This window comes from Nomascus leucogenys, chromosome 1a (assembly GCF_006542625.1).
Source record: "Nomascus leucogenys isolate Asia chromosome 1a, Asia_NLE_v1, whole genome shotgun sequence".
In the NCBI taxonomy this organism is placed as follows: Eukaryota; Metazoa; Chordata; class Mammalia; order Primates; family Hylobatidae; genus Nomascus; species Nomascus leucogenys.
This window is the reverse complement of record NC_044381.1, coordinates 80,519,053-80,539,567: the sequence shown is the minus strand read 5'-3', so window position 1 is coordinate 80,539,567 and position 20,515 is coordinate 80,519,053. Positions and strand designations below refer to the sequence as shown.

At 44.9% G+C, this 20,515-nt stretch overlaps 1 protein-coding gene and 1 pseudogene across 2 annotated transcripts in view; both read left to right on the top strand.

Moving 5' to 3' along the window:
* WDR89 (WD repeat domain 89) overlaps positions 1 to 19,689 on the top strand; it is a 66,201-nt gene extending 46,512 nt beyond the window's left edge. The window contains exon 4 of one of the 2 annotated variants that reach the window (XM_030811928.1): positions 18,812 to 19,689. The gene's annotated coding sequence lies outside the window, so the exon portion shown is untranslated. Of the gene's footprint in view, positions 1 to 1,266; positions 1,441 to 18,811 lie in introns of those variants that run through there. The other variant, XM_030811936.1, reaches the window with a different exon arrangement.
* On the top strand, positions 1,943 to 3,357 carry LOC100593457 (annotated as a pseudogene).
* Positions 19,690 to 20,515: the final 826 nt, after the last annotated feature.

Sequence of the window (20,515 nt, the reverse complement as noted above, 5' to 3'; positions counted from 1 at the left end):
AAAAGTTAAAAAAGAAATGGGGGCAGTGGGTTATTAGAAACAACATAAATGGCTGGTATAGTTTGTCTGTGTCCTCACCCAAATCTCATCTCGAATTGTAATCCCCATAATCCCCACGTGTCTAGGGAGAGACCTGGTGGGAGGTGATTGGATCATGGGGTCGGTTTCCCCTATGCTATTCTTCTGATAGTGGGTGAGTTCTCACAAGATCTGATGGTTTTAAAAAGGGCTCTGCCCCTTTAACTCCTCACTCTTTCTCCTGAAGCCTTGTGAAGAAGGTGCTTTGCTTCCCCTTTGCCTTCCCCCATGATTGTAAGTTTCTTGAGGCCTCCCTGGCCATGCTGAACTCTGAGTCAGTTAAACACTCTTTCCTTTATAAATTACCCAGTCTTGAGCAGTTCTTTATAGAGTGTGAAAATGGACTAATACAGTGGCTATTCGAGAACTTCAATCTTTAGATTGAAAGGCACAGCAGAGTGTCAAGTGTAATGAATGAAAAAGATCTACATCAAGGCATAGCACTGTGAAGTTTCAGAACCCCTAGAGTAAATAGAAAATCCTGCAAGTGTCCAGAAAAAAAAAAAAAATCACTTAGGAACAGATTTACAGTTGTGTTAGACTTCTCATTAGCAAATATGGATGACAAAAGATGGTGGAGCAATGCCTTCAGAGTTCTGAGGACAGATTCCTACCTGTTTGAATTTACAGCTCTCCAAACTCATGCAGCAAATAGATGATAAATTTTTTGAGATATCCCTTGTCAAATGAATATTTCCCAGTTGTTCTCTGAACCTCAGGACCAAATTGATATAGCTAACAAAGTATCCATTTGTAACCAAACTCTCATTGGCTAAACCCAGGAAAAGTAATTCTGTGACCAGTCAGGCTGTCTTCACGTGTGAAGTTAAAAACATTGCAGGTTGGCTGGGTGCGGTGGCTTATGCCTGTAATCCCAGCACTTTGGGAGGCCGAGGCAGGCGGATTACCTGAGGTCAGGAGTTCAAGACCAGCCTGGCCAACATGGTGAAACCCCGTCTCTACTAAAAATACAAAAATTAGCCGAGCGTGGCACACACCTGAAATCCCAGCTACTTGGGAGGCTGAGGCAGGAGAATTGCTTGAGCCTGGGAGACAGAGGTTGCAGTGAGCCAAGATCGTGCCACTGCACTCCAGCCTGGCTCACAGAGCGAGACTCTATCTCAAAAAAAAAAAATTGCAGGCTTACAAAATCTCAAACTTTACTCTCCATGCCATTTTTTTTCAAAGGCTGCTGAAGGATATACTCCACAGAAATTAAGGAAGTAAATCGAGGAAGAGCAGAGATAGCAAAAATCAAGGAGCCAACCCAGCATTGTGGCAAGATAACAGCTTTGCAGCACTGTAGAGTATTCAGTCCAGACTGGAGCAGGACAGAAGATACCAGGAGGGAGTTGTCCAGGGAGAAAATTGAACTTATAGGTTAGCCAATGCATTTGACCATGTGGAGAACAGTGTAAATAGTATAAGTGTAAGAACTCACCAACCCATAGAATACTAACCCATAGAATGAGAGAAAATGTTGGCAAATCATAGATAAGGAACTTGTGTCCAGAACATATGGAGAAATCTTACAACTCAGTATTGAAAAGACAACCCAATTTTTAAATTGATCAAAGGATCTGGATAGACATTTCTCCAAAGAAGATATACAAATGGCCAGTATGCACATGCAGAGATACTCAATATCATTAGCAGAGAATTGCAAACCAAAACACTTTACATCCATTAGGATGGTTATAATATTAATAAAAATTGTGTCTTCTGAAGATCTGGAGAAATTAGAACCTTTATACACTGCTGGTGGGAATGTAAAATGGTGGAGCTGCTTTGGAAAACAGTCTAGAAGTTCCTCGGGCAATTGGACAGTTGCCATTTGACCCGGCAGTTCCACTCCCAGGTATATGCCCAGAAGAATTGAAAACATATGTCCACACAAGTACTTGTACATGAGTGTTCATAGTAACATTCATACTAGCCAAAAGGTGGAAACAATCCCAAGTGTTCATCAGTAGATGAATGGATAAACAATGTGGGCAGTGCGCACGGCTTTCAGGCAGGCAGGTGCGCTCTGGCGAGGTAGGAGCAATGTGGGCTGGAAACGCCTGGCGCGCCGCGCTCTCTGAGGTGCCCTGCGGCCGCAGCGCGCAGTCAGTGCTGGCCCAGCTGCGCGGCATTCTGGAGCGGGAGCCGGAAGGGATCCACAGAGCTGGCACCTGGAAGAGTGAGCGGGTCATCACCTCCCGTCAGGAGCCGCACATCCATGTGGACGGCGTCTCCGGAGGAATCAACTTATGTGCCAACAACTACCTGGGCCTCAGCAGCCACCCCGAAGTGATTCAGGCAGGTCTGCAGGCTCTTTGGAGCTGGCCTTAGCTCGGTCCGCTTCATCCGTGGAACCCAAAGCATCCACAAGAATCTAGAAGCAAAAATAGCCCGCTTCCACCAGCGGGAGGATGCCATCCTCTATCCCAGCTGTTGTGACGCCAACACCGGCCTCTTTGAGGCCCTGCTGACACCTGAGGACGCAGTCCTGTCGGACGAGCTGAACTATGCCTCCATCATCCACAGCATCTGCCTGTGCAAGGCCCACAAGTACCACTATCGCCACCTGGACGTGGCCGACCTAGAAGCCAAGCTGCAGGAGGCCCAGAAGCATTGGCTGTGCCTGGTGGCCACCGATGGGGCCTTTTCCATGGATGGTGACATCGTGCCCCCGCAGATCTGCCACCTCGCCTCTAGATATGGCGCCCTGGTCTTTGTGGATGAATGCCATGCCACTGGCTTCCTGGGACTCACAGTACAGGGCACAGATGAGCTGCTGGGCGTGATGGGCCAGGTCACCATCATCAGCTCCACCCTGGGGAAGGCCCTGCGGGGAGCATCAGGGGGCTACACAACAGGGCCTGGGCCCCTGGTGTCCCTGCTGCCGCCCAGCCTTACCTCTTCTCCAACAGTCTGCCACCTGCTGTTGGCTGCGCCTCCAAGGCCCTAGATCTGCTCATGGAGAGCAACACCATCGTCCAGTCTATGGCTGCCAAGACCCAGTGGTTCTGTAGTATGATAGAAGCTGCTGGATTCACTGTCTCAGGAGCCAGTCACCCCATCCACCCTGTGATGCTGGGTGATGCCCAGCTGACCTCACATGGCAGATGACATGCTGAAGAGAGGCATCTTTGTCATTGGATTCAGCTACCTGTGGTCTCCAAGGGCAAGGCCCAGATCTGGGTACAGATCTCAGCATTACACAGTGAGGAAGACATTGACTGCCACGTGGAGGCCATTGTGGAAGTGGGGCGGCTGTACAGGGCACTGCCCTGAGCTCTGCGTAGGGACAAGCAGAGCCAAGGTCCACCTACTGCCAGAGGGTCAAAGGAGGTTTTTGATCAGCCCAGACCAGAGGCTCTGAGCCCTGAACCAAGTCCCAGAGCTGGGCTGGGATGTGGCCTGTGCTGAGGGCTGTGAGAATGTGAAACAACAGTATGAAAATTGGCTGTGAAAAAACAGAACAAAACAAACAATGTGGTATATCCATTCAGTGGAATATTATTCAGCTATAAATTTTTGTTTTTTGTTTTGTTTTTTGTGAGACAGTCTCACTCTGTCACCCATTCTGGAGTGCAGTGGTGCAATCTCGGCTCACTGCAACCTCTGCCTCCCAGGTTCAAGTGATTCTCCTACCTCAGGCTCCAAGTAGCTGGGATTACAGGTGCCAGCCACCACGCCTGGCTAAGTTTTGTATTTTTAGTATAGATGGGGTCTCACCATGTTGGCCAAGCTGCTCTCAAACTCCTGACCTCAAATGATCCACCCGCCTCGACCTCCCAAAGGGCTGAGATTACAGGCATGAGTCACCACACCCGGCCCCAAAATACTGATACTAATACATGCTACAAATTGGATGAATCCTGAAAACATGCTAAGTAAAGGCCACAAAAGACCATATATTGAACCATTCCCTTTATATGAAATGGCCAAAATAGTGAAATCTATAGGGAAAGAACATGTGTCAGAGGTTACCTTGGGCTGGGAGGAGGGGGAAGGATGGGATGATTGGTGGGTGACAGCTAAAGGGTTTGAGATTTCTTTGGGGGGTACTAAAAGTGACTGATGATAGTTATACAACTATGAATACACTAGCAACCATTGAATTGCACATTTTAAATACATGAATTGTATAGTATGTGAATTCTATCTCAGTAAAAGCTGTTACCAAAAACAAAAAAATTACCAAATAGGAAACAAAAGCCAGGGAAGCTATCTTAATAACTTATAAGGCTGATGTAATGTTGATCCCAAACCAGATAAAAATGAAAATAGTTCCATTTTGCTCATCAATATGTATTCACATTACTTTAATGGACAAAGGGAAAAAAAATCAAGATTATCTTTTTTTTTTTTTTGAGACCGAGTTTCACTGTTTTTGCTCAGGTTGGAGGGCAATGGTGCAATCTCGGCTCACGGCAACCTCTGCCTCCCAGGTTCATGCAATTCTCCTGCCTCAGCCTCCTGAGTAACTGGGATTACAGGCACCCACCACCATGCCCAGCTAATTTTTTTGTATTGTTAGTAGAGACAGGGTTTCACCATGTCGGCCAGGCTGATCTCGAACTCCTGACCTCAGGTGATCCGCCCACCTTGGCCTCCCAAAGTGCTGGGATTACAGGCGTGAGCCACCTCACCCAGCCAAGATTTTCTTAATTGATAACGGAAAGACATGGGAAAGCTTCACAACTATTTATGAAAAATATAAACATCAAGTTAGCAATACAATACGTGTTTGTGTGTGTGTTTGTGTATGTGTATGTGTGTGTGACAGGGTCTCGCTCTGTTGCCCAGACTGGAGTGCAGTGGTGCAATCTCGGCTCACTGCAACCTCTACCTCCCAGGTTCAAGCAATTCTCCTGCCTCAGTCTCCTGAGTAGCTGGGACTACAGGTGTGCACCACTACGCCTGGCTAAGTTAGCAATACAGTACTTAAACCTGGTGAAAGTTTATATAATAAAAACCTACAGTAGGGACCGGGTGTGCTGGCTCACACCTGTAATCCCAGCACTTTAGAAGGCTGAGGCAGGCAGAGTGCTTCAGCCCAGGAATTTGAGACCAGCCTAGGCAACATGGCAAAATCCCATCACTACAAAAATTAAAAATAGATATACAAAAAGTTAGCCAGAGTGGTGGCATGTTCCTGTAGTCCCAGTTACTTGGGAGGCTCAGGTGGGAGGCTACAGTGAGCCATGATCTCACCACTGCACTCCAGCCTAGGTGACAGAGTGAGACTGTGTCTCAAAACAAAAACCAAAACCTACAGTAAACATTATATATAGTGGAGAAATGTTGGATTAAATGCATTCCTTTTGAGACCACAACTCACTGGGGAGGCTTATAGTAGTATGGATCCTAATTAATACTATAAGGAAAGAAAAACAACTACAGCATGTGAGGATTAGAAGAGAAAACAAAACCTCTCCTTTGCAAATGATACCGACCTAAAAAATTCAACAATCAACAAACTATTCTGACTCCTAAGAGATTCGGCAAGGTCACCAGTAAAAATAAGATCAGCCAATGAAAATCCAAAGCATATCATTTCACAATAGGTATAAAAATGTAAAATATCAAGGAATTAACCAAGGTTACACAAGGTCTATTTGAAGAAAGCTTTAAAACTCTAATGAAGACATAGAAAATAACCTAAGGAACATTCTGTGCTTCCAATGAGATGATAATCTTATAAAAGTGAACATTCTAAATTTAATGTGAAAAAGCAGATTACATTAATCCCAATAAAAATTCCATTTGGATTTTTTGACGAACTCAAGCTTACTTTAAAATTTGTATGGAAGGGCCGGGCATAGTGGCTCATGCCTATGATCCCAGCAGTTTGGAAGGCCGAGGCTGGCGGATCACCTGAGGTCAGGAGGTGAAGACCAGCCTGACTAACATGGCGAAACCCTGTTTCTACTAAAAATACAAAAATTAGCCGGGCGTGGTGGCACATGCCCGTAATCCCAGCTACTCAGGAAGCTGAGGCAGGAGAATCGCTTGCACCCAGGAGGCGAGGATTGCAGTGAGCCAAGATCGCTCTATTGCACTCCAGCCTGGGCGACAAGAGCGAAACTCCATCCCCCCCAAAAAAGATGATTTTCCCTACCAGATACTAAGACATTCTACAAAATCATAGTAGTAAAAACTGTGACATGGCCTAAGAATAATGCAAATGAACAGAGTCCAGAGACGACCCATGGATATATGGCAATTTAATATTTACAAAGATGACACCATGAAAAAGGAAGAGTTTTTATTAGATGGTGTTGAGCATACTGGCTTGCTAGAGAAAAATGAAACTAAATTCCTTCTCTTTTTTCTTTCTCTTTTCATTTTTTTTTTTTTTTTTGAGATGGAGTTTCGTTCTTTCACCCAGGCTGGAGTGAAGTGGTATGACCTCGGCTCACTGCAACCTCCGTCCCCACTGGGTTCAAGCAATTCTCCTGCCTCAGCCTCCCGAATAGCTGGGATTATAGGTGCCTGCCACCACGCCCAGCTAATTTTTGTTTTTCTTGTTTTCGTTTCTGTATTTTGAGACAGAAATTTGCTATTGTTGCCCAGGCTGGAGTGCAATGTTGCAGTCTCGGCTCACTGCAACCTCTGCCTCCTGGGTTCAAGCGAGTCTCCTGCCTCAGCCTCCCGAGTAGCTGGGATTGCAGGTGCCTGCCACCGTGCCCAGCTAATTTTTGTATTTTTAGTAGAGATGGGGTTTCACCATGTTGGTCAGGCTGGTCTTGAACTCCTGACCTCAGGTGATCCACCCACCTCAGGCTCCCAAAGTGCTGGGATTACAGGCGTAAGTCACCGCACCTGGCCTAATTTTTGTATTTTTAGTAGAGATGGGGTTTTGCCATGTTGGCCAGGCTTGTCTCAAACTCCTGATCTCAAATGATCCACCCGCTTCAGCCTCCCAAAATGCTAGGATTACAGGCATGAGCCAGTGTGCCCAGCCGAAGTTAGATCCCCTCATAACACAAAGCTATACTCCAGATATATTAAATGGCAAAAGGTTAAAACTATAATAGAAGAAAGTGTTGGAGAGGCTGTGTGTGGTGGCTCATGCCTATAATTCCTGCACTTTGGGAGGCCAAGGTGGGCGGATTGCTTGAGTTCAAGACCAGCCTGGGCAACATGTTAAAACCGCATCTCTACAAAAAATACAAAAATTAGCCGGACATAGTGGTGTGTGTCTGTAGTCCCAGCTACTCAGGAGGCTGGGGTGGGAGAATTGCTTAACTCCAGGGTGTTGAGGCTGTGGTGAGCCATGATTGAGCCACTGCAAGCCAGCCTGGGCAATAAAGCGAGACCCTGTCTCAAAAGATAAAATAAGGAAATGAAAATTTTTAAATGGCCACTTTGTACTATTTAGAGTTACAAAAATTGTAAAATTGAATGACACCAAATGTTGGAGGCATGTGGGCCTGCAGAAACCCTCTTGCACCACTGATGAAAGTGTAAACAGCCGGGCGCGGTGGCTCACGCCTGTAATCCCAGCACTTTGGGAGGCCAAGGTGGGCTGATCACAAGGTCAGGAGTTCGAGACCAGCCTGGCCAATATGGTGAAACAGTCTTTACTTGAAAAATACAAAAATTAGCTGGGTGTGGTGACGGGCACCTGTAATCCCAGCTACTCGGGAGGCTGAGGCAGGAGAATCGCTTGAACCCAGGAGGCGGAGCTTGCAGTGAGCCGAGATCGCACCACTGCACTCCAGCCTGGGTGACAGAGCGAGACTCCGTCTCAAAAAAAAAAAAAAAAGTGTAAATGGATGCACCTATTCTGGAGAGCAAGAACATACCTAAGTGTTCATGTACTCTCTGACCTAGCAATTGCACTGCTTGGTGTAGTATCCCAAAGAGATTTTCATAAAGGTCCATTATTGGGAATTATTTTTGACATCATGGGTTCGGAGACAACCTGGATATCTAAACCTGGAGACAGGTAAAAATGTGGTGAACGTACACAATGAAGTAACAATAGTTAAAAACCACAGACAAGATGTACACTTAGCCATATGGCTCAATCATAAAAAATAGTACCCAGTGAAAGCAGTGAGAATGCATGTGTGGGGAAAACCATTTATATTAATTAAAATATTACAACTAACAATTCACTTTATGCAAGAACTCATAACAATTTTATAAACACCATAGAATGGTTACCTGGCATAGGGGAGAAAGGAATGGGAGTGGGTATAGAAATAAAAGGGAGAGAGTTGGGCGGATCGTTTGAGGTTGGGAGTTCAAGACCAGCCTGGCCAGCGTGATGAAACCCCGTCTCTACTAAAAATACAAAAATTAGCCAGGCGTGGTGGCACACACCTGTAATCCCAGCTACTCAGGAGGTTGAGGCAGGAGAATCGCTTGAATCTGGGAGGCGGAGGTTGCAGTGAGCCGAGATGGTGCCACTGCACTCCAGCCTTGGCAAAAGAGTTAGACACTGTCTCAAAAAGATAGAAAGAAGGGAAGGGTCGGCTGGGCGTGGTGGCTCACGCTTGTAATCCCCGCACTTTGGGAGGCCGAGGCGGGCGGATCACGAGGTCAGGAGATCCAGACCACGGTGAAACCCCGTCTCTACTAAAAATACAAAAAAATTAGCTGGGCGTGGTGGCAGGTGCCTGTAGTCCCAGCTACGCGGAGAGGCTGAGGCAGGAGAATGGCGTGAACCCAGGAGGCGGAGCTTGCAGTGAGCCAAGATCGCGCCACTGCACTCCAGCCTGGGCGACAGAGCAAGACTCCGTCTCAAGAAAAAAAAAAAAAAAAAAGAAGGGAAGGGGAGGGGAGGGGGAAAGAGAAAGAAAGAAAAAGAAAGAAAAAGGAAAGAGAAAGAAAGGAAAGAAAGGAAAAAAGAAGGAAGGAAAGAAAGAAAGAAAAGAGAAAAAAGAGAGAAAGAAAGAAAGAGAAAGAAGAAGGAGGAAGGAAGGAAGGAAGAAAAAAGGAAAAAGGGAGGAAGACGGAGAAAGAGAAGAAATTTGAAAAGAAAGTCACTTTGAATGGATATTGGTGTGTTTGGGAGCTAGTAATAGGCATACAGAAAACATACAAATGTGGCCAGACTAAGTGGCTCACTTCTGTAATCCCACCACTTTGGGAGGCTGAAATAGGAGGATCACTTGAGTTCAGGAGTTCATGACCGGCCTGGGCAATATAGTGAGACCCTATTCCTACATAAAATTTTAAAATTCCGGCAAGACACGGTGGCTCATGCCTGTAATCCCAGCACTGTGGGGGGCTGAGGCAGGTGGATCACCTGAGGTCAGGAGTTTGAGACCAGCCTGCCCAACATGGCGAAAGCCCATCTACTAAAAATACAAAAATTAGTTTGGTGTGGTGGCAGGCACCTGTAATCCCGGCTACTCAGAAGGCTGAGGTAGGAGAATCACTTGAACCTGGGAGGTGGAGGTTGCAGTGAGCCAAGATTGCACCGTTGCACTCCAGCCTGGGCAACAGAGTGAGACTCCATCTCAAAAAAACAACAAAAAAATTACCTCACATAAATTCAGAAGTAGGACATTTCCAGGATTGGTTGTGAGCAAGAATCCAAATTCGTACCTTTTTTCTTTCTGGGGAGATGGGGTCTCACTGTGTTGCCCAGGCTGGTCTTCAACTCCTGGGCCTGGGAGATCTTCCCACTTCAGCTTTCCAAGTAGCTGGGACTACAGATGACTGCCACCCCACCCAGCTCTCCATTTTTTTGTTCTGCAAATCTTCAGCTTGTCAGCTAGTTACCTTCAAGTTCACAAGATGACTGTAACAGTGCCAGTGATCATGTCCACATTCAACAACATCCAGTGGAAGAGGGTCTGTTTCTTTGCCTATGATTCTCTTTTTTTTTTTAGACAGAGTCTCATTCTGTTGCACAGGCTGGGGTACAGTGGCACAGTCAGCTCACTGCAGCCTCGGACTCCTGGGCTTAAGTGATCCTCCTGCTTCAGCCTCCCAAAGTGTTGGTTTACAGGTGTGAGCCAATGTGCCCGACCAGGAGAAAATCTTGTACCTCTTGTGAACTCACCGATCTCAGGTGATCCGCCTGCCTCGGCCTCCCAAAGTGCTGAGATTACAAGCGTGAGCCACCACGCCCGGCCGGTTTTGTCTTTTTACATGCCTATTTTGTATTGAATGTCAGACATGGTGTGTGTATGTGTGCACACACATGTGGCCCAGATGATATTATTTTTCCCCAAAGATGATTCCTCCTTTAATGATTTTTCTTTAATTAATTTCACATTTTTTAGAGATGAGCTATTGCTATGTTGCTCAGGCTGAAGTGCAGTGGTTATTACAGGTGCAATTGTAGCACACTACAACCTTGAACTCCAGGCCTCAAGCGATCCTCCAATCTCAGCCTCCTGAGTAGCTGGGACTATAGGCTTGCACCACGTGCCCAGCCCCTTCATGAATAATTTTAATACAATCAGTTAAAGGCTTACATAATCATTGTAATTCCTAGAATATCAAATATCAGACCTACAGCACTGGAGTAGGTAGTTGTTAAGTTCTTAAGAGCTTCTCCTGAATTTGTGGTAAATCTCACAGACTTCTATGAAATCATAATCTGTAGCAGCATAAAAAATAGTTCTCTAGAAGCTCAATTAGAAGCTGTCTTAAAATTCATATATGCCCAGTTATCTGCCTTTACTTGTCTTTACATAATAATGTCCTCATTTATTTTTTATTTATTTATTTATTTTTTGAGATGGAGTTTCGCTCTTATTGTCCAGGCTGGAGTACAATGGCGCGATCTTGGCTCAACGCAACCTCCGCCTCCCAGGTTCGAGCTATTCTCCTGCCTCAGCCTCCCGAGTAGCTAGGATTACAGGCATGCACCACCATGCTGGGCTAATTTTTTTTTGTATTTTTAGTGGAGACGAGGTTTCTCCATGTTGGTCAGGCTGATCCCGAGCTCCCAACCTTAGGCGATCCGTCTGCCTCGGCCTCCCTAAGTGCTGGGATTACAGGCGTGAGCCACTGCACCCGGTCTATAATAGCCTCATTTCTTTTTGATCTTTCAATACTCACATGAATGCCTCTTATTAGTAGATGTGCCAGACTAAACTGGATAGGAAAGAGGATTCTGAGAAATGCAGTTCCTAGATTCTCTGCAATGCAGAGAAACCCTTAAAATGGGGGTGTTTGTGATGCCAAGTTGACAACAAACAATTCAGCTTAAAAAAGGCATTTGATCCAGTGTCAGATTTGGGGCTACAAACTTTTCTTCAGCATTTTCATCACAGAAATCATCTCAAATAAAATTTAGCAGTAAAACACAAAGCAAACAAAACAACTACAGCCTGATGATCTGTTAGTGTAATTCAGCTAGAATACCAGATTCCAAACCAAAACGCTGTTATTTGAATTATTATTATTATTATTTTGAGACGGAGTCTCGCTCTGTTGCCCAGGCTGGAGTGCCGTGGTGCGATCTCAGCTCACTGCAACCTCTGCCTCCTGGGTTCAAGCAATTCTTCTGCCTCAGCCTCCCGAGTAGCTGGGACTACAGCTGGGACTACAGGCGCGCGCCACCACGCCCAGCTAATTTTTTTTTTTTTTTGTATTTTTAGTAGAGACGGGGTTTCATCACGTTGGCCAGGCTGGTCTCGAACTCCTGACTTTGTGATTCGCCGGCCTTGGCCTTCCAAAGTGCTGGGATTACAGGCGTGAGCCACTGCGCCTGGCCTCAATTATTTTTAGTGCAATTTTCTCTTGAAATACTTAGGAGCAGCGCTTGACTCATGCCTGTAATCCTAGTACTTTGGAAGGCCTAGGCGGGTGGATTGCTTGAGATCAGGAGTTCGAGACTAGCCTTGGCAACATATTGAAACCATCTCTACAAAAAATACAAAAATTATCTGGGCATGGTGATGTCTGCCTGTAAATGGTGTCACTGCACTCCAGCCTGAATGACAGAATAAAACACTGTCTTAAAAGGAGGAAGGAAGGAAGGAACGAAGGAAGGAAGGAACGAAGGAAGGAAGGAAGGAAATACTTGGTTTTCGTTTTCTTTGTAATCCAGCTGGTAAGAGGCAGTCGAAAGCAAATATGTATGTAATATGTATTTATTTCTTTTTTTTTTTTTTTGAGACAGAGTCTCACTCTGTCGCCCAGGCTGGAGTGCAGTGGTGCGATCTTGGCTCGCTGCAAGCTCCGCCTCCCAGGTTTACACCATTCTCCTGCCTCAGCTTCCCAGGTAGCTGGGATTACAAGCACCCGCCACTACGCCCGGCTAATTTTTTGTATGTTTTTTAGTAGAGACGGGGTTTCACCGTGTTAGCCAGGATGGTCTCGATCTCCTGAGCTCGTGTTCTGCCCGCCTCGGCCTCCCAAAGTGCTGGGATTACAGGCATGAGCCACCGCGCCCAGCCTATTTATTTCATTTCTTATTTCTCTATGTTTTCATGTGGACCAGTCTGCTAGTACAATAATGGTGAAATAACAGTGGACCAACTAACATTTATACTGTTACTTTCAGTAACTTATTGGGGAAGTCACCTAATAAAGTTGGATGAATATGTTACTGCTTTAGAGCAATGGCTGGACTTCCAGATATTGTTTGTTTTTTTTTTTTTTTTTTGGTTTTGAGACAATGTCTCTCCCTGTCACCCAGGCTGGAGTGCAGCAGTGTGATCACAGTACTCTGCAGCCTCAACCTCCCAGGTCAAGTGATCCAACCACCTCAGTCTCTTGAGTAGCTGAACCACCACTACACCTGGCAAGTTTTTTTGTTTTTTGTAGAGATGGGGTCTCACTATATTTCCCAGGCTAGTCATCTCAAACTCCTGAGCTCAAGCAATGTGCCTGCTCTGGCCTTCCAAAGTGGTGGAATCACATGTTTGATCCACTGCACCCAGCCCTGAACTTCAAGTTTTTTAAAGGAAGGTAGGGTTTTCCAGTGATCAGATCTTTTTTTTTTTTTTTGAGACAGAGTCTCGCTCTGTCACCTAGGCTGGAGTGCAGTGGCACAATCTTGGCTCACTGCAATCCGCACCTGCCAGGTTCAAGCAATTCTCCTGCCTCGACCTCCCCAGTAGCTGGGACTACAAGCACATACCACCATGCCCAGCTAATTTTTTGTATTATTAGTAGAGATGGGGTTTCACCATGCTGGGCAGACTGGTCTCGAACTCCTGACCTTGTGATCCGCCCACCTCAGCCTCCCAAAGTGCTGGGATTACAGGCATAAGCCACCGCGCCCGGCCTTTTATTTATTTATTTTTTCTTTCTGAGACGGAGTCTTGCTCTGTTGTCCAGGCTGGAGTCCAGTGGCACGATCTCAGCTCACTGCAACCTCTACCTCCCTGGTTCAAGTGATTCTCCTGCATCAGCCTCCCAAGTAGCTGGGACTACAGGTGCATGCTGCCATGCCTGGCTAATTTTTGTAATTTTAGTAGAGACGGAATTTCATCATGTTGGTCAGGCTGGTCTCGAACTCTTGACCTCATGATATGCCTGCCTCCACCTCCCAAGGTGCTGGGATTACAGGCATGAGCCACTGTGCCCGGCCGTGATCAGATCTTTAAAGAGAAAACAAATTAATAGTATAGACTCATAAAAGTAGTATCAGAGAAGAAAAAAAGAGGCAGGTTTTAAGTAAATAAAAATAGCAACAAATACAAAAACAACAAATAATACTTAGGTGCCACTGTCCAATAGAATATGCAATCTAACAATTTCCACAGCTCAAGATCATGTTATCTTTGTTTTTGCTTTTGGGACAGGATCTGGCTCTGTCACCCAGGCTGGAGTGCAGTGGCATGATCTCAGCTGCCTGCAACCTCTGCCTCCTGGGCTTAAGCCATCCTACCACCTTAGCCTCCCAAGTAGCTGGGGCTACAGGTGTGCGCCACCACACCAGGCTAATTTTTGTGCATATATATATGTGTGTATATATATATATGTGTGTATATATATATGTGTGTGTATATATGTGTATATATATGTATATATATGTGTATATATATATGTGTGTGTATATATATATATATATATGTATAGAGAGAGAGAGAGAGAGAGAGAGAGAGAGAGAGAGATGGGGCGCCTCCCAAAGTGCTGGGATTACAGGCGTGAGCCACTGTGCCCCGCCAATATAACGTTATCTACATCAGAGTTACCTTTAATTCTTGCTATTTTGTAGATCTTGTTTTCAGCTTCTTTCTGAATTTTCTCACTTAGAGAGCAAGGGAGCAGTGATGCGCAGGTGTGTATACAGAAATACAGGCTCACTAATTAGGCAAGGACATGAGTTGTTGGGGCCACTTGAGAGCAGTTGGGGAAAGAGTTTGAGGCTCAGTGGTAATTGTGGTGGTAGTTGGACTAATGCAGCCTGACCAACATGGAGAAAGCCCATCTCTACTAAAAATACAAAATTAGTTGGGCATGGTGGCACATGCCTGTAATCCCAGCTACTCGGGAGGCTGAGGCAGGAGAATCACTTGAACCCGGGAGGCGGAGGTTGCAGTGAGCCGAGATCGTGCCATTGCACTCCAGCCTGGGCAACAAGAGCAAAACTCCATCTAAAAAAAAAAAAAAAAAAAAAGGACAAAACCATAGACTGATAATCTAGAGGGAAAAAACATACAATAAAAGGAGATCCAGATATTAGCATTTGCAGAAAAGGGCTTAAAATAATAATTTAGGAACTTCCTGAATGAAAAAAATTTTTTTAAATAGTTACTGATATATGAAACATTTAAAAAGATGAAAAGGTGGATAATTTCAACAGTAACATTAACATATCTTCAAACAGACATTCTGTCACTAAGTTAACTCAATGGATGAATTTAACATCTAATCAGATGCAGCAGAAGACTAAGACAGGTCAATTAAAAATATTCAGAAAAGGCCGGGCACGGTGGCTCACGTCTGTAATCCCAGCACTTTGAGAGGTCAAGGCGGGTGGATCACGAGGTCAGGAGTTCAAGACCAGCCTGGCCAAGATGGTGAAACCCCGTCTCTACTGAAAACACAAAAATTAGCCGGGCGTGGTGGCAGATGCCTGTAATCCCAGCTACTCGGGAGGCTGAGGCAGGAGAATTGCTTGAACCCGAGAGGCAGAGTTTGCAGTGAGTCGAGATGGTGCCACTGTGCTCCAGCCTGGGTGACAGAGCAAGACACCGTCTCAAAAAACAAACAAAAACCAGAAAAGAAATACAGCCATGCATCACTTAATGATGGGAATACATTTTGAGAAATGCATTGTTAGGCAATTTTGTTGTGAGAACATGATAGAGTATACTTACACCACCTAGATGGTATAGCTTACTGCACACCTAGGCTATATGGTATATCCAGTTGCTCCTAGGCTGCAAACCTGCACAGCATGTTACTGCACTGAATACTGTAGGCAACTGTAACACAATAGTATCTGTGTATCTACACATATAGAAGGGGCCGGCCATGGTGGCTCATGCCTGTAATCCCAGCACTTTGGGAGGCTGAGGCAGGCGGATCACCTGAGGTCAGGAGTTTTAGACCGGCCTGGCCAATATGGTGAAACCCCATCTCTACCGAAAATACAAAAATTAGCCAGGCATGGTGGCAGGCGCCTGTAATCCCAGCTACTTGGAAGGCTGAGGCAAGAGAATCACTTGAACTCGGGAGGCGGAGGTTGCAGTGAGCTGAGATCGCACCACTGCATACAGAAGGTGCAGTAAAAATACCCATTATGATCTTATGGGACTTCCATCATATATGTGATCTGTCATTGAAATGTCATTATGTGGCACATGACCGCAGAAGCATGGTATGTGTAAACCTTCCTAGCTTTTTGGAAAGCTTTGCTTTTAGGAGACAGTATTTGAACTGAGACCTGAAAGGTAAGGAGTTAAAAAGTTGAAGGCAGCACATTCTTGGCAGAGGAAACAGCAAGAATACAAACCTGAGGTAGAATTTAAAAGACTTGGATATATTCATGGAAGATGATACATTGTAACCATTCCCACCCTCATTTTTCTTTGAGAGGCTAAACAATATTAGCAAATAAGCTACAATTTTTTATTTTTTATTTTTGTTGTTGAGACAGTCTTGATCTGTCGCCCAGGCTAGAGTACAGTGGCATGATCCCAGTTCACTGTAGCCTTAAATTCCTAGGCTCAAGCGATCCTCCTGCCTCAGCCTCCTGAGCAGCTAGGACTACAGGAGCATACCACCATGCTGGCTACTCTTTTTTATTTTTAGTTTTTGTAGGGACAGGGTCTCTGTGTATTGTCCAGGCTGGTCTCAAACTCCTAGTCTCAAGTGATGCTCCAGCCTCAGCTTCCGCAATGGTAGGATTACAGGTGTGTGAGCCACCACACCCTGTCTGATACTGCATTATTGTCTAAGGAGCCCCTGCCTTTGAAGTCATTCTCCATTACACCACCCTGATTATTTCCTTCCTAGCAATGATCACAGTCTATACTTTTGCTTACTTGGTTAATACCTGTCTCACTTGCTAAAATGATTGGGTCCTTGAGGGCAATGATCTTGTCCACTGTTCATTACTGTATGCGTTAGCCAATGCTCGACACTAATGAATACTTGTAGGGTGACTGAATCTTACAGAATATATTCTTTCAGATTTGAAGTTAATTAGCAGATTGAACAGCAAGAATAGTTTGTATATTTGTATTTGCTGTACACTAGAAGAAACTGTCCCTCTAAATTAAATAGTATAATATTGGAGAGAGGGGCCAAAGGAGAAACAAAGTCAAGTGTTAGCAGTTAAACTTTTTTTTTTTTTTTTGAGACAGAGTCTCACTCTGTCACCTGGGCTGGAGTGCAGTGGCTCGATCTCGGCTCACTGCAACCTCTGCCTCCCGGGTTCAAGCGATTCTCCTGCCTCAGCCTCCCGAGTAGCTGGGATTACAGGCACCTGCCACTATGCCCAGCTAATTCTTTGTATTTTTAGCAGAGACGGGGTTTCATCATATTGGCCAGGCTGGTCTTGAACTCCTGACCTCGTGATTCGCCTGCCTCGACCTCCCAAAGTGCTGAGATTACAGGCTTGAGCCACCATGCCCGGCCAGCAGTTAAACTTGATAAAGTAACCTGATGCCCTGATGTGGAGAAAGTAGGACAGATGGAAAAGTGAAGAAGCTGGAGCTGATGCCCCAATGCCCCACCATGCCATGATATGGCCAGACATGACAGTGGGAAAGCCAATTTATAGAGAAATCCATCGTTATCACCATGCCTTCCTTTTGAATCATGCTTTAGTGTTGGCAATCCTGCACACACATCATTGCATTTAACCCTTGCAAAACTCTTTGCAGTAGGAGGCATGATCTTCATTTTACCAGTGAGGACACGGAGGTTTAGAGGTTAAATGTAAGCCCGAGGTCACACAGCTAGGAATTAGCAGTGCCAGATCTGCAACCCTGACCTTCTAAGTGACTCCACTTCACCACCCTTTCTACCATACCCACAGCTGCTTCCGTATTAACTATGTTGACTTTTCTTTCTTTTTTTTTTTTTTTTTTTTTTGAGATGGAGTTTTGCTCTTGTTGCACAGGCTGGAGTGCAGTGACGCGATCTCGGCTCACTGCAGCCTCCATCTCCTGGGTTTAAGTGATTCTCCTGCCTCAGCCTCCCGAGTGGCTGGGATTACAGGCATGTGCCACCATGCCCAGCTAATTTTGTATTTTTAGTAGAGGTGGGGTTTCTCCATGTTGGTCGGGCTGGTCTCGAACTCTGATCTCAGGTGATCCACCTGCCTTGGCCTCCCAAAGTGCTGGGATTACAGGCATGAGCCACTGCGCACGGCCTGACTTTTCTTAAGAGACAGCGTCTTGTTATGTTGCCCAAGCTGGCTTTGAACTCTTGGGCTCAAGCAATCCACTTGCCTCAGTCTCCTGAGCATGTTAACTTTCATTTTTGTGTGTGTATGTGACAAGGTCTTGCTATATTGCCCAGGCTGATCATGAACTCCAGGCTTCAAGTAATCTTCCTGAATAGCTGGGATAACAGGCTCTAGCCACTCTACTGGAGTTAAAGTATTTAAAAAAAATTTTTTTTAATTGTGGGTCGGGCATGGTGGCTCACGCCTGTAATCCCAGCACTTTGGGAGGCTGAGGCGGGCAGATCACTTGAGGCCAGGAGTTCAAGACCAGCCTGACCAACATAATGAAACATTTATCTACTAAAAATACAAAAATTAGCCCCAGGTGTAGTGGCATGTGCCTGTAATCCTGGCTACTTGGGAGGCTGCGGCGGGAGAACGGCTTGAACCCAAGAGGCGGAGGTTGCGGTGAGCCAAGATTGCGCCACTGCACTCAGGCCTGGCCAACAGAGTGAGACTCTGTCTTAAAAAAAAAAAAAAAAAAAAGAAAAAGAAAAAGAAAAAAAAATTGTGGCAAACACATGTAATATAAAATTCACTCACTTAACCATTTTTTAAGTGTAGAACTAAGTAATGTTAACTGTATTCACATTGTTGTGTAACAGATCTCAGGAACTTTTTCATCCTGCAAAACTGAAACTCTGTACCCATCAAACAACTCCTTATTTCCCCTTCCGCCAGCGCCAGGGAACCATCACTCTACTTTCTGTGTCCATGATTTCGACTCTAGATATTTCACATAAGTGGAATCCTACAGAATCTGTCCTTTTATAACTGGCTTATTCATTCAGCATAATATTTGCAAGGCTCCTCCATGTTGTAGCACGTGGCAGGATGTCCTTCTGTTTCTAAGGCTGAATAATATTCCATTGTACGTATATGCCACATTCTCTCTAACTTTTCATGTGTTCACAGACATTTGGGCTCCTTCTACCTCTTGCCAATTGGGAGTAACACTGCAGTGAACATGGGTGTACAAATATCTCGTCAAGATCCTGCTTTCAGTTCTTTTGGATATATACTCAGAAGTGGAATTGCTGGATCATATGGTAATTCTATTTTTAGTTTTTTGAAGAATCATGTTAACTTTTAAACAAATAGCCCCATTCTCAGGGACTATAGTGCAATATGTGAAGAGGTGGCATATTGCCTTCCCTCTAATTAAATTGAAAATAGCAATCATGCTCATATATAACCATTAAAATATGTTTAAACTTCTTACTTAAGATGCATCAGTTACACTGTTGGCAACTGTAGATGCTTTCATTTCCTCCCAGTCTCAGTCAACAAGCTGTTCTTTACTTTTAACAATGCCCTCCCCCAATATCAGGGTCACTAGAGCAGAAGATTCCTGATGGAAGGACCTGTGTTGTTCAGTACTGTGCCCCAAGTAACTAGCACAGTAGCTGGCATGGAATAAGCACTCAAAAAGAATGGATACATGAACCAGTGAGTGCATGAATAAGATCATGTTGCTAGGAATAGTGTAAAAAATTGAACTTAGCCCCAGGAGTGAGAGAAAAGTACCTCTTGTTCCAGCAAGCAGGAAGTGGAACACAGATGGCAAAGAGACATTTGATGACATGAATTTTGCCGGAATGATGATACCAACCCTAGGATGAATTCAGAGTAAAGCCCTGATGATCACACAGGATCACACCAGCCATGAAGATTTGAGGAGTTGGGAAACCCATGGAATGCTAATGATAAAGTCCTTTCAGATTAATGGGATTGCGCCCTAGGAAGAAAAACCCAAGGGAGTGCTAATAGTGCAGGACCTGCTTCCCCTTCTCTTCTGCCACACAGCATGGACTCTGGGGTTTGGGTGGGTGGGGCCAGGAGCATTGGAAGCAAAAGCATTGTCACACCAAGTGGAAGATTCCCTGCTGGCTAGCTTGCTGCACACGAGCCTCACTGAAGCCCTCTGATGGGGACTGGAGTGTGAAGTAAAGAGGGGATTCATTCAACACACCAAGAGTAGTTATCATCTCACAAAGGAAGCAAGCTCTCCTGCTAAAGGCTGCTGTCTTTACATCTTTGCACTTGATACATAATCTTAGGAAATGAACTGGAGAAAATGGGATTACACTGTATCAATAGAAATTAAACTTAGAACAAAAATTGCATAATTTATAAAGGGTATATAGGCCCTGGAACAAATTGTTCAGTGGAAATGATGCTGTCACATATCTGAAGCATTAATGAATCGTAAGTTCACTTCCATTCAAATGAGATGAAATTCAAGAGAAAAATACCTTTTAATAGGCATATCCCCCCAAAGGGATAAAAGACAAGTTTGGGCTGCTTAGTGATTACATGAAATAGTTTCTTATTCCCTTAGTCAAGAGTTTAAATTTCACTAACAAATCAATACAGGGAATAGTGGAATCTTTTATTTATTGCTTTATAGAGGAGTCAACTTGGCTTAATAGAAAACTCACTAAACTTGGGCTCAGAAGATCTGCATTCAGATATTAGTATTGCCTGGACCACATTAGCCTTTTAGAATGATCAGTTTCCATCACACACACTGCCAACAGTGTGAGACAAATCTGACCATGTTTCTCCCCAACATAAAATTCTTCATGGGGGTAATTTTATGCCTATAGGGCAAATTCT